This window comes from Marmota monax, unplaced genomic scaffold, assembly GCF_021218885.2.
Source record: "Marmota monax isolate L192 unplaced genomic scaffold, Marmota_monax_Labrador192_F-V1.1 WCK01_AAM20220418_F8-fsc00004, whole genome shotgun sequence".
NCBI classification, from domain to species: domain Eukaryota; kingdom Metazoa; phylum Chordata; class Mammalia; order Rodentia; family Sciuridae; genus Marmota; species Marmota monax.
The window spans coordinates 26,899,696-26,913,073 of NW_026692881.1; the positions used below are offsets into that span (position 1 = coordinate 26,899,696).

The following is a 13,378-nucleotide window of genomic DNA, read 5'->3' on the forward strand; positions in this document are numbered from 1 at the left end:
AGTAAAATAAGAGTTATAGGACCCACCCAAATGTAGCCAGATGGCCTGTGCTTGTATTCTATGTGACCTGGGTCATGTTACTTCCTCTCTCTGTGCCTTCCACTTGAGATCTATAAATGGGGACAAACTATAATGAGGTCTTCCTCAAAGTGATATGGTAAGAATTAAAATAGCCGTCCAAATCTAGTCCTTGGTACAATGCCTATGCAAAGGGTCATTCATCAATGTTAGTTTGTGGATTTTACTTTTAAGAAATCACTGAGGATTGAACCCCAGGGGAGGAAGTGTCTTCCAGACCCTTTTTTATGTTGAGACAGGGTCTTGCTAAGTTGACTAAGTCAGCCTCAAACTTGTAATCCTCCTGCCCTAGCCTCCAAATCACCAGGATTAAGACATGCACCACCATGCCAGGCTTCATCACTATTAGGTTTGATAATGGTTATGGTGGTAATGGTGATGATGGTGATGAAGGGGCGTAGCTAGAAGTAATGACAATTATTATCTCCTGCTGAATCCATCTTATAGGGATATTTCCTAGAATGAGTGAGCTAATGTCTAAAAGATAATCCACTAACAAGCAGGCAGTCCATCTCCCTCACCTGAGCTTGAGGTCCCATGGATTGGATGAGTCTTAGCTCTCCATTTACATAGATCAGGGCAAGAAGCTGGGGGCAGCTCTTCATTGTCTGATGTGTGGCAGGAATGAAAGGTCTCTTGGGAGGTCACAGCCACCCTCAGGTAAGATGGCCCAGCCATTAGCTAGGCACATCCACATCCATCTGGAGGATTGAATTCCCACCCACCCCGGGCTTTCTTTCAAATCACTCTGTTAGGAAAGGTGCTGGCATCCCACATCACCTCAGGATTAGGTGTTTTAATACCTAGTAAGCTTGCTGTGGTTCTCAAAACTTCATCTTGGAACTACGTATACCAGTCTCTCCTGGAAGTCCAGATTCCAGAGCCCTGCTCCAGACCCTCTCAACCAGAATGTCTCTGGTGGATCTGGGAATCTACTTTGATTAGATTCCTATCATCTATCACTAGACACTAAGGTCCGAGAAACCCTGATTGTCTGAAGTGAGAGAAGGGAAGAAATAGCCAATAGCCATTCTCTAATTACCTTCTTTCAGTTACAAGCCCCCCCCCCCCAGGTGGAATCCAGACCCTCAGCTCTGGCTCATCTCAGAGGGAAATTCCTAAACCTGTGGAATATGGGGTTTTCTCCAAAGCAAATTCGCCATAACTGGTGCTTCCCTGAGCTTCTGTTTCTCTCTCTCCCTCCTCTACTAGGACAGCTTAGAGCAAAATCCTGAGTCCAAACACTCCCTCGTCCTAATCACAGATAGACACCTGAGCCAGAAAGATCCACAGTATTCTATCAGATGTGTGAGACCTTGGGCGATCAGTTAAATCTGTGCCTCAGTTTCCTCCATTTCACCATGAGCATAATAACACCCGCTCAGATGATGTCCAAAGATACCATGAGATTACATAATTAGCACAGTCTCTCACATTTGGTAGAAACTCAATAAGGGAGGGTTGTTAATGGGTGTGTCATTGGAAAGCCACGGTCTCAAACCTAGGATACTAGAGATAATATATTGTTACACCCTTGGTGTCCCCTCTTCCCCTACCATACAAGCTTTTAAAATTTGTATCCCCACTCTGGATGATCTTTGATTCTTAGTGTTTTCAAACTGCCTTTCTGATGAGAATTTTTGAAGCCAGGAACAGTGTGGGTCTCATGGAGTTGCAGATCTAACCGCATTGGGCCTTTAAGCCCACAGATTAATATTAATTGTAATAAGCATTTTGTATTCTCAAATGCTTACAAGTGAGCATGGCCAAAGCAGAAGAAAATATCAATGATGTTCAATGTTGGTGTGAGAATTCAAGAAACAGAGGTACACTGCTAGTAGGATTGATGATAGCAGTTTTTCAATACACATTCACAAACCCTAAGAATATGTGTATCTTTGACTCAGAAATTCTAATTTTGAGGGTCTATCCTAAACAAATAAGATCATATGATCATATAGAATCAAATTTTATTTCTAACACTCAGGTATTAGCCATAAACTAATAACTTCATAGCCAATAGTAGGGGCTTGGATAAACAATATGTAACAAATCTATATAATTGAATAGCACACAGTCATTAAAATGTTATTTTAGGGGATGGGAATCATGGGGGTGGGATATTTTATTTGCTTTAATTTTATATATTTTTTTGTCTTAATGTCTTTGCTCTAAGGAAGAAATTGAATGTTTTGATTAAAAATAAACCCTACAGACTTGCACTTGTGGAGTAAAATCAAAGGGAGTTAAACTCAATTCCTTAATTAAGCCTTGAGTCCTCAGGTCTGGAGCACCCCATGCTGATCTGGGCTCTCCTGCTTCTAGACACCTGGTTTACCTCTGTGGGCCCTAATTGCGCTCTGCTGAGCTCAGTCCCTTCCACTCCCCCCTGCCCCCACCTTGCCCTCAGAGGAGGAGGGAGACAGAGATGGAGCAGTTCAGGTAATGGTCATCCTCTGCTGGAAACTGTTGCCATAGTTACAGGCCCAATTTGTGCAATTTGCTTGATCGGCTGGAGTGGAAATGCCTGAGGTTAAAACCAGGCTAGGGGAGTTGTAGGACTGTGGCTGCCAGAGGGGTCTTGCTGTTCTCCACTTCTCTTCTCCAGTCTTCTTCCCTTCTGGGAAATTCTTATGCTTACAAATTGCCAATACCACAGTGGTTGATGGAGGAGGCCGTGTTTCATCCGAGGATACTTCAGAACAAACATAGCCTGAGCTTGGCCAGAGGAGGTTCAGAGGTGGCTCCTTTGTCAGGGAGCTAGGCCTTTGCTACCTAGCTACTGGATTCAGGGAGGGCTCTCTGGCTGATTTATGCTTTCCTGAATGCTGACCAGCTTAGGCCATAAACCAGGTCTAGGGCCAGCTGTTCAGAATCCAGACCAGATAAGATTAGCCGTTACCATGATAATAGGCCTCCAAGCTGCCCAACCTCTCTTCCTGCTTACCCCTGGCCTCCCTTTGTAAATCAGTGGCCTGATCATAGTGGAAACCTGGCAGTTAAATGAACTGGAGAAGGTGAGAGGCAGAAAAAGGTGTGTGGCCTACTTGGACTGAGACAAGATACACTAAGAGGACTCTGTAATGGTCTAAGGAAGAGGCAAAGGTAACCAGCACACCCTTTCATCTCCTGGTGTGTTCTGGGGAAAGGCATGGTTCCCTCGGCTCTCCTGAGTCAATGAGACAGTATTGAGCCTCAGTTTCCTTGACAGTTAAGTGGGGAAGGACAGAGGACATGGACCTCTGACCTTACCAGCTTCTTGCCCTAAGATACTAGGACCTGGGGAGATTCCTAACTAAGTACTATCAGGTGTCAGGCTGGGATGTATAACAGCACATTTCCTAACAGGAGCGCTTCTGAAGGTAGAGCACATCTTGCACTCACCATTCCAGAAATAAAAGCAGGTAAAAGTGGCTATTGCCTGTCAGGGTGTGAACTCAGACTTTGTTGTTGTGTCTTCTTGCAAATACTTGTTCACAGTCTCTGAAAATGAGGTTTCCACTCAGCAAAGGTTCCAGAAGCCTTAGGAAGTAGAATAAAGCCTGAATTGGGAAGTCTTCAGCAAAATGAATCCTCAGGATTCAAAGCCTGCTCCTTTAGGTAACCACAGGAACATACTACTCGTGGAAGACACTGACCTTGGCTGACTGATAAGGTCAGGTTATGTTTCTACAAGGACCTGTGCATGGGATAGAGAATCCCTTCCTCCCAGGGGCCCGGCCTGTCTCCTGTATACTTCAGCCATCTGATGTTTACCCTGTGCTTCTCACACCTATTCAAGGAATGAGCCTTTGAAACCTGAGCAGGTGCTCTTGAAAATCTGGGTCTTGTAGTCAATACTTTCAACATAAGTTTCTCCTGGCAAGCTAAACCTGGAGTTTAATAGTTTGGTCTGGTCTAAATGCTAGCTTTCTTAATATTTACTTCATAGTCCTGTGTTTTGTTAGTTTGTTGTTTTGAGTTCTGGGGATTGAATCCAGGAGCACTTAACTACTGAGTCACATCTCCAGTCCTTTTTATTTTGAGACAGGATCTTGCTGAGGGTCTAGTTAAGTTGCTGAGTCTGGCCTTGAACTTGCAATCCTCTTGCTTCAGCCTCCCAAGTTGCTGGGATTACAGGTGTGCAGGCTTACTTTGTAGTTTTGCTCCTATCTCTCTGATAACTGCTCCTCTCCTCTCACATGAAACTCTAGCATGAAGAGCAAAATCTTTCAGAAGGTAGAAGGGAGGAGAGGTGTATGCCTGCTCCAGGTACTTGGTATTCAAAGATTCTTAGTGATTGATAGTGATGTAATTACTTTCCATACAATTTAGGTTTTCCTAGAATTCCTTTGTTGTCACAGTGGCACAAATACTGAGCAAATAGAATATATCCTATACATCGGCCTCTTGTGATGCTATGCTTTTGTCCATCTGTGCCTGTTAGTGATCTGTGTGTCACCCGGAGTGGCCTTTGGCCTTTCTTTCTAGTGGGCAGCTATCTAGAGTGGGGCAGGATGTCCCTTCTGACTCCTCCACCCTCTTCAGCTTCTTGTCTGGAGACACCAGAGGCCCTCCCACTTCCTGGCATTTCCTCTCCGCCTGTGTGAAAGGCTCCCAGCTAGCTCTCCAGCCCAGTGCTGAGGGCAGCTCTCCCTGGGGAACCAAGGACAAAAAGCAGAGATGATATTCTTAGAGGCTTGGGGAGGAGCGAGGTGTTGCCATCCCCTCAAAACGTGCACGTTCCTGCCTCCTGCCGGGAGCCGCTGCTTTCCAGTGCCCGGGGTTTTGGGAAGCAGTGCAGCAGAAAGGATGGGAGCTCAGGTTTAGAAATGAGGCTGAAGCTGGCTTGGATAGTTATTGTCTAAATCCCACTTTCCTCATTTGCAATTACCCTGATGACCCTATGTGAGCATCAAACGGAGTAGTAGACGTAGAACACACAACCTGGTACATGGCATGGGGTGACAGTCCATGAGCAGCAGCAGTTCTATAATAAGGGCCTGGTATTGCAGTCGGGAAGATTATGAACTCTGTGGGATGGACGCTCTGTTAACCCAAAGGAACAAATTGCTGCTGCCATGGTGACCAGAGGAACATGTAAAAGACTTCACAGCCACAGGTTCCTGAAGATGCCCAGAATTATAGCCTCTAAAATATACTTAAATTAATTTTACATATATATATATATACACACACACACACATATGTAACTGTCATGTATATATGTATATATATATAACTGTCATAATACCTGTGTGTGTGTGTGTGTATATATATATATATATATATATATATATATATACAAAAAATCTGTGAAACATCAGGTAGGATGATAAGCTCTGGCTGGTCACTGGAAAGAAAAAATTTACCTGGGGCAGCTATAATATGCTTGTCACTCCACTGGGAAATACTACCTTGCATTTATACTCTATAAATCAAAGGACTCTTGTCTTCCAAATCATCATTGCCCAAACAAAAATAGAAAACTTTCTGGCGGATGCATTTAAAAGAGTAAAAGGAGCAATGGGATTACTACCTACTATATCCTAATTATTGTCTCAATCTGTAATCAATTTTTTTCAAATTGAGTTTTTATGTTAATTTTTTCCACTGAGACTCCAAGATTTGGTATTTTGCACTTAAACACATCTCGATTCAGTCTTGCCTCATTTCAAGTGCTCAGGAGCCATATGTGGCTAGTGGTAATGGTACTGTATCATGCAGATCTAAATCTTTACTCTCTGAGCTGCTTTGAATCCCTGGCAATACTGAAGTTTCCTATGCGGGCTGTTGAAGGTTCTGAGAATTGAATTAGCTTGATGCTTCTCTTGAGACCTTTACACTTTCCATCTGATTCTTCTAGTTTGATTCACAGATAAAATTCTATGCATTATCCTGTCCAACCTGGTGTTTTAAAACGTGTATACATTGTAGAATAGTTCAATCCACTAACAAATGCATTAACTCACATAGTTACCACTTTGGTGATGGGAACAATTGGCATCCATTGTGCATTTATCAGAAGTACAGTATGTCATCATAAGCTGTAGTCACCATGCTATACGATAGATCTCTTGCACTTCTCTCTCTCGTCTAGCTGTGTGTCTTTGGACCAACATCTCCCCTCCTCTGCTCCCTGCTCAATGTTTTAAAATTGTACATATAAATGAGGTCCTGCAGTTGATCTTTCTGTGCCTGGCTTATTTTCAGTTAATACGATGTCCTCCCAGTTCATCTGTGTTGTCACAAATGACAGGATTTTGTTCTTATGGCCAAATAGTATTCCATTGCATATCTGCAGCACATGTTCTTATCCATTTGTTTGGTGATGGACACTTAGGTTGCGGCCATATCTTGGCTTTTGTGAATAATGTTGCAAAGCAGAGGAGTGGAGATGATGTCTCCTCTGCATGCTGATTTCATTTCCTTTAGATACATACCCAGATGCAGGATTGCTGGATATTGCCCTTGGGAAGCTCTTACTGATAATGGAACAAGTCATCTGTGTCATATATTCCAATCTTGTTCACTCCAAGACACTGAGAATTATAATATCACATGACATAATGAAAACCTTAGATGAGACTGTCCATGAATTCACCTAGCCACCCTTGATGTGAAAGTAGATCAGTATCTTTTGGTCCACCCATGTGCCATGGCTCAGCTCTAAGACTGCAAGGCATTTGCTGTGTGTGTGTGTGTGTGTGTGTGTCCACACATATGCACGTTGGGAAAGCAGAGGTGTGTGGCTGAGGTTGGGGGAAACGTTTTATTGCAATCTGTGCAAATATCATTCTTGTAAACTAAGTGCATATGCTTGGGTAACACTTCCTTCCCACAGAGAATGAGTAAGAGTAGCTCAAGAACATGCATACCTGCGCTATCACTGTCAGTGAGAGAAAAGAGCAGCTACAGAACTGAGCTGTGGAGTCAGCTTCCCCCTTGAGCTCTGTGAAACTCCCATAGTTCATGGTTGCCAACAATGGAGCTGTAGGCACTACTAAGAAGAAAGACCTGGGAATGGAGAGATTTCTTAGCTAGAACATGTGGTACATTGGCCCCTCCAGTTGGGTGAAGCAAGGGTTTTATGTGGGAAGGCTGCCCAGGCCAATGGGAAACCTTTCTAATGAGGGGGATTCTTCAAAGGAGAGGGAAGGCTGCTATTGTTCCACCTTTGGCATTGGGTTCATATGGCTAGTATTGGACCCTTATTCCTTAGAGCAAGCAGTTTTAATTTTCTTGAAGAGACAAATGAAAACTCTAAAGACAAATGCATACATAAATACCCACGATCTCAAGGAGGTCATGGAGTAGAGGGTGCTTAATCATGGATTTGTGCTTGGACTCTGGACCCGAGACTACCTGAGCTCAATATCTGACCCCGAGACTGCCAACTGTTAGCCTGTACCTTGGGCAAGTTCCTTGGCCTCTTCTTCCAAGAAAAGTCTGTCATCTTTTTCCAAAGAGCAGCAATAAATTGTCCCTAGGGTTGCTGTGAGATTAAATGAGATATTACAGACAAGTCTCTTGGCACAGGGATGCCACCATTATGGTAAGGTCTCACTGTCACGATCATCTAGAAAGCCTTCAGAGGACCTGGCATGAGAACCTTTGATTCTCATGAAGCTGTACTTTGAATGCCATTAGCTTTTTGAAATATCAGAGAACCAGGAAGAAGATGGAATTTTGATGGCCAATTATGGCACCCTTGTTGAGAGAGAGTTCAAGGAACTTTGCCCCTTCCTTCCTTTCCATATCTCAGTGGAAGGATAAGTGTCAGAGTCAGCCCTGCCATATGGGAAGCTAAAGGTCAGTTCATGGCAGTGTTACTTTTGCCCACTTCATGTGGTTATAACCTCTGCACTGATGTTCAGCAAACCCCAGGGAGGGCCATCTCACCTCCTCTCTTTCTGATCCATCATTGCTGAGTCAACATGAAGAGATTTTAGGGCTCTGCTTCTCCTTCCTCTTGGGCCACACTGCCTGACTTGGATCAGCCGTCAACACAGCCTTGAATCCTTGAATCCTTCCTAAATCAGTGTCCCCCACACCCCATGTCACAGCTACTGTGATGTCTTATGCTTTCCCTTTTCTTGTCCCAGCTCTCTTTTCTGTCTTCACCTGAAATGATCCCCATCATTTTTGTTGTTCTGTAATCTGAATCCAATGAAAAAACTCTAAAGCAGAGAATCTAGAGGTTTAAGGTGAATCCTTTAGATTCCTAGGGTGGATTCTTAAGGAGAAATTTCATTTTCCTTTATAATGACCTCATTGGTTCAGCCTTTTCTAGAGTCTAGAAATTGCCTCTAAAACTCTAAAATCTGGTGGTTTTTTGCCTCTAAAATCTTTAAATAACACTAGGACTTATTCTCCCAGCCTGCTCTGTAACAACTCTACTCCATAAAGAATGTCACTTGGGGGGCTGGGGATGTGGCTCAAGCGGTAGCGCGCTCGCCTGGCATGCGTGTGGCCCAGGTTTGATCCTCAGTACCACATACAAACAAAGGTGTCGTGTCTGCCGAAAAATAAAAAATAAATATTAAAAAATTCTCTCTCTCTCTCTCTCTCTCAAAAAAAAAAAAAAGAATGTCACTTAGGGGGGAACAAGATAAAAATCACTTGCTTTTCCAAAATAGCCTGGAATTATCAAGAAATTATCCTTGACCCTACCACCCTTACCACCCCCATCACCCCATTACCAAGTTATAGGATCTCCAAAGAGTGACAGAACCTCACTGGGCTTCTTCTTTCTCATTTTCACAATCTGTAACCACAATCTGATTGAGTGTGATACTTTTCTCAGGGCCTGGCTCCCACCAGCCACTGAAGGTTTGGCTGTTGAAGGTATTGTCCCCACTAACACCTCACAGGTGTGCTGAGAGTCTGGAAGAGTTTAATAAACTGGAAGGAGCTGTATGGTGTATGTAAGTCAGCTTGCTTATATTGTCTCTTTCCCTGCTTTCAAAACCTATAGGAAACCTGTTTTGTTTTTTTTTGTTTGTTTGTTTTTTTGTTTTGATTCTAAAGAGCTGCCAGCCCCTATCCCAAGAGGTATCTTGGCTACCTCCAGGCTATGTTACAAGACTCTGGAATGTGAGCCTCTAGTATTCTGGAACTATTGTGTATGGAATGTGGCTCAAGGGGGAGGGGGTGTACTGCCCTTCCAAGCAGCTTACTGTAGGAGGGTGTCAGAATGGAGGCCGTTGGTCAGACACCTCACACCTCAGGCACATCACTTGCAAATGACCTAAGAAAAAGGAGGCTTGCACTTTTTAGAGGTTATAGAATGCTCAAATTGAAAGGGAATTTAAAAAAATTATTGGATTCTAAATATATATAATTGGGGGAAAGGAGGGAGGAACCAAGCATGTTGCAAAGAAGTGTGATGGAATACGTGGCTTTTGAAGAGAAGTGCTGCAGGACACAATGGCTTATGGAACCGAGGCACAGCCTGCTGGGCGCTGCAGACCTGGGCTCAGGACTCGCCTCTCCCACTGTCAGTGCAGCATTGCAGCCAACTGCTTCACCTCCTTTTAGGAGTCTTGGGTACCCTTAAGAATGAGGTGAAGACTGTTAGGTCAAGTGACATGCCTGACACCCATACACACCTAGTTGTGATACTATATGGCTTTGGTTTATATTTATGTAGAGGAGAAACAGGTCAGTGAATGACGGTGCTTCTTTCTGGTGCCAAATCATTACTCTGGGACTCAGCCTGCCGGCTGGTCTCAATAACACCTCTCTCCTTCAGCATATAATAAGTTCCACTGAATGTCAAGTTGTCCTCCCAACTACAGGGTCACCATAGCCAAGTCTACCTCAAACACAATCCCCTTTGACATTTCAGTAGTTGGGCCCATTTAAGGCAGAGTAGCAGCGTGGAACAATGATGCTCCTGGTGGGGACCCAGTGTGGGTCCAGAATAACAATACCCTCTTACCTGGCATTGTTTGAAATGCATATTCTCAGGCCCTGACTCAAACCTGCTGAACCAGAAACTGGCACCAGCCTAGCAAACTTTGTTGTAACAAGCCCTCCAGGGCACTGTGACACTCACTGCAGTTTGGGATCCACTGGCTTGGTGCATCTTGCTCTCTAGAAAATATGGTGCCAGAAAGTGTCTGGGGGTTGTGACTTTACACAACCTGGCAACAGTCCAATCCAGTGGTGCTCAGGCCCCCAGTGCCCATAGAATTTCATTGTCTTCAGTCACTTCTTAGAAGCCCTTTCCTTTTTGGTACGAGGGTCTGGGGTGACCTTTGACAGTAATGCACTGGAGAGCTGAATAATCTGGCCTAAGACCTTTGTGTTCATATGCTAGTCACTCCTTGAAGGAGTTCACAGGAAGTGGTATTGTCTTCTGACATAGATATTGGCCACCTGACCAAAGATAGTAAGAGGAAACCTAATGCAGCACGCTCCGAATTTCTGCAGGCCTGGTACACAAAGAGTGCTCAGGCTTTGGAGGCCTGCAGGGGGTTAGATGTACAGTGATCAACAGGGCAGCACCATAGAGGGACAAAGGCACCTCAGTGGTTGTAGCCCCTCAATCAGGGACTGGGTTGACTACTACCTGGTTGTGTGATTTCAGTGACTTCTTGCACCTGAAAAGACCTCACTGACCACCTATATAAGAGAGGGTGCACATGGTCTGCAGGATTTATTTCATCTCCAGGCAGTGTTTCTGTTTTGTATGGATGCCTTGTGATCTTAATGACTTTGAAATTGAGACTAGTGACTAGTGACTTCCACATGGAAAAAGGAAAAAGGATAAACTGCAGCATGAGGTGACAGCTATGCCACTTCATCCAGTGGCATTGCTAGGCCATGGTTGGTACAGGCTGTGCCCACGATTCTGTGCTCTCACACTGAAACTTGTCTCCCAGTCTTCGCAAGAGACTTCAGACTGACTCAGCTTATTTGGTTGTCTCGCAGATGTTCTCATCCTGCAGAGGACACTAGTCCCTCTAGGAAAAGGCTGATCTCCAAATGCAGACCTCGGCTCAGTCTGAATCTTAATAGTCTGAATCTTAATGGTATAGCTGGAGCCAATTCAAGTGGCTTCTCTATTTTCTCTTACCCTAAACTCAAGGAGTACTTTTTTCCTCTTGTGATCTAGACCTTCCTCTTCCTATCTCATTCCCAAAGATTGTACCAGAAAAGCAAATGCAAAGCCTTGTTCACATCCTCCTCTTCCCCCAGAGTATGGGCTTTGCAAAAGGTATGTCTTGTTCAACTTTAGCTTTCTGAGCTGAAGGCTGTCATCTTCTTCTTCTTCTTCTTTTTTTTTTCCTCTTAAGTCCATTGCATAACAATTCCTTGTTTTAACCGTTTGCCAAATTCTGCACTTCTGTCAGAAGTTACGACGAGTGTTTGAACAGGTAACTTCTACCTTTGGACCTCTGTTGCAACAGGTTCAAAGGTTCCAGGGAGCTTGTTGGACACTCTCAGGACAGGATACGGTGGCTTCAGATGTGACCCAGTCCCTGGAGCCGTGGAAAGGGAAGGGGCGGCTGAATGTGGTGCTGAACCAAGACAGCCAGCTGTGATTGGGAGCATTTCCTGGACCCGGGAAGGGAGAGTATTCCTACAAGGTAAGCTGGAACAATCCTACCTGCTCTGTTTTATGTCTCTAGTGAGGCTGCAGGGGATTTGGGGGAAGAAGATGAGACATGTGTCCATTCTCAGTGTAAGACTCTTGTATCATGTGAAATTACATTCAGTTGAGTAGTCATCTCTGCTGACTTGTGTGGAAAGCAAAGAAATAAAAATCAATTAGAAAGGGGCAGAGACATCATGCGAGCAGCAGAAAGAATTGGAAGGAAACATTAATTCCAGTAAGTGCACTAAAACAGAATTAAAGCCTTTAGAGGTTAAAGACAAAACCAGGATGTGGGTTTCTTCATCTTCCATTCAGAAATTTCTGTCCCTGCCTGAGTAGAAGGGCTATTCGCCCAACTGCTGATGTTAGAGATTCTCATTTGGAAGGGAGAAAGAGAAGGGAATCTTTGCAGACATTCTATTAAGTACAGGGGACCATCCTAAAGATGGTAAAATAAGTAGCCTGTAAGGTCGATGGTGCCATCCCCATTTCATAGGCAGATTAAACATTTCTGCGTAGTGAGGTGGCACAGCCTGGGCCACACAGCGAGGAGGTGGTGTGGCTTGGACTTGAATCCTCATCAATCTGTCTCTGTAGCCTGCTCTACAATGCAGAATTCTTGTGTGTTGTCAAAACTTTCTTCTCTGGAATCTCAAGAGTATCACTCCTGTGTACAGAGGATTGGCTAGGAACACAGTGCTGATGAGACTTTGGAGAAACACAGACCTTTCTGAACTTGAGCATTCCATTTTGGAGGAAATCAGTTTTGTTTTTTTAATAAGGCTTTTTCTTCTGCTGACCCTGAGCCCTGCCTCTGGATGGTAAAGGAAGACAGGCCTGGAGAGGAGCTCAGTGGTATTAGTGACTGAGGATTGACATTCACTCTGCTATCCACTGCACTCCTCTGGAGGAATCTGAGCTCCTGAAACTTAAGGCCAAATATTCCTCCAAGACAAAATGCCAGCAGACTGTCTTTCAACTTTCTCCCCTGTCCAAAAGGGGTTCCTGCGGGGCCAAGGGGCCAGACCTTATATTCTCTGAGATCGTAGCACGGAGCACCCTGGATTTTTTCATCTGGGGCTTTAAGAAACTCCACTCTGTTGAGAGTAAAAAAATTCTAATCTAGATTTAGTGTAGAGCAGGCTCCCACTGAACTTCCCGTGAGCCTTCCTGGAAGGATCAAGGCTGGGAAAATGCTGCTTAATTCTGCAGTGTCTGTAAGGTCCCGTGGGGTGAGCAGGTGGGAAGGGATAGGAGAGCTTATTTCTGCTCCCACATCTGGGGATGGCAGCTCTGCTACCACAGCCTTAAGCAAATCAAAGGAGACTGCTATACATCCTGGTAATACTGGGGAGTCAGAGAGGTGGCCAAGTGCACTTTTCACTTAAATTTGGAGGTGCAAGAGGCTGAGCCGATGTGACAGAGGAAAAGGAACCATGTCAACTGAGTGGCTCCCTGCCCCCGTCATCCTCGCCTTGCTTGTTCATTTTGCTGCTTTTGTGGGAACAGCTTTGGGGACAGAGGCCAGCAACTCTGGGGTCTGGAGAGAGGGGTAACTTGGAGCAAGGGGTGACAAGGTCTCGGGATGGATCTGCGGGGGGAGATTCCCGGAGCTGGACTTTTCTGTCTTGCAAATTTAGCAGGGACAACGTCACCTCCGCCTCTCTGACACTCGTTGTCCTCTGGGGGCACCTCCAATCGTTTTAATTTGGCTTT

General features: G+C 44.6%; 1 protein-coding gene across 5 annotated transcripts in view; it reads left to right on the plus strand.

Moving 5' to 3' along the window:
- The first annotated feature begins 11,499 nt into the window (after positions 1–11,499).
- The window catches only part of Acsl5 (acyl-CoA synthetase long chain family member 5), a 41,157-nt gene continuing 39,278 nt past the window's right edge, over positions 11,500–13,378 (plus strand). For 2 of the 5 annotated variants that reach the window (XM_058581304.1, XM_046450563.2), the window contains exon 1: positions 11,512–11,654. The gene's annotated coding sequence lies outside the window, so the exon portion shown is untranslated. Of the gene's footprint in view, positions 11,655–13,378 lie in introns of all 5 variants that reach the window. The other 3 variants (XM_046450564.2, XM_046450557.2, XM_046450559.2) reach the window with 3 other exon arrangements.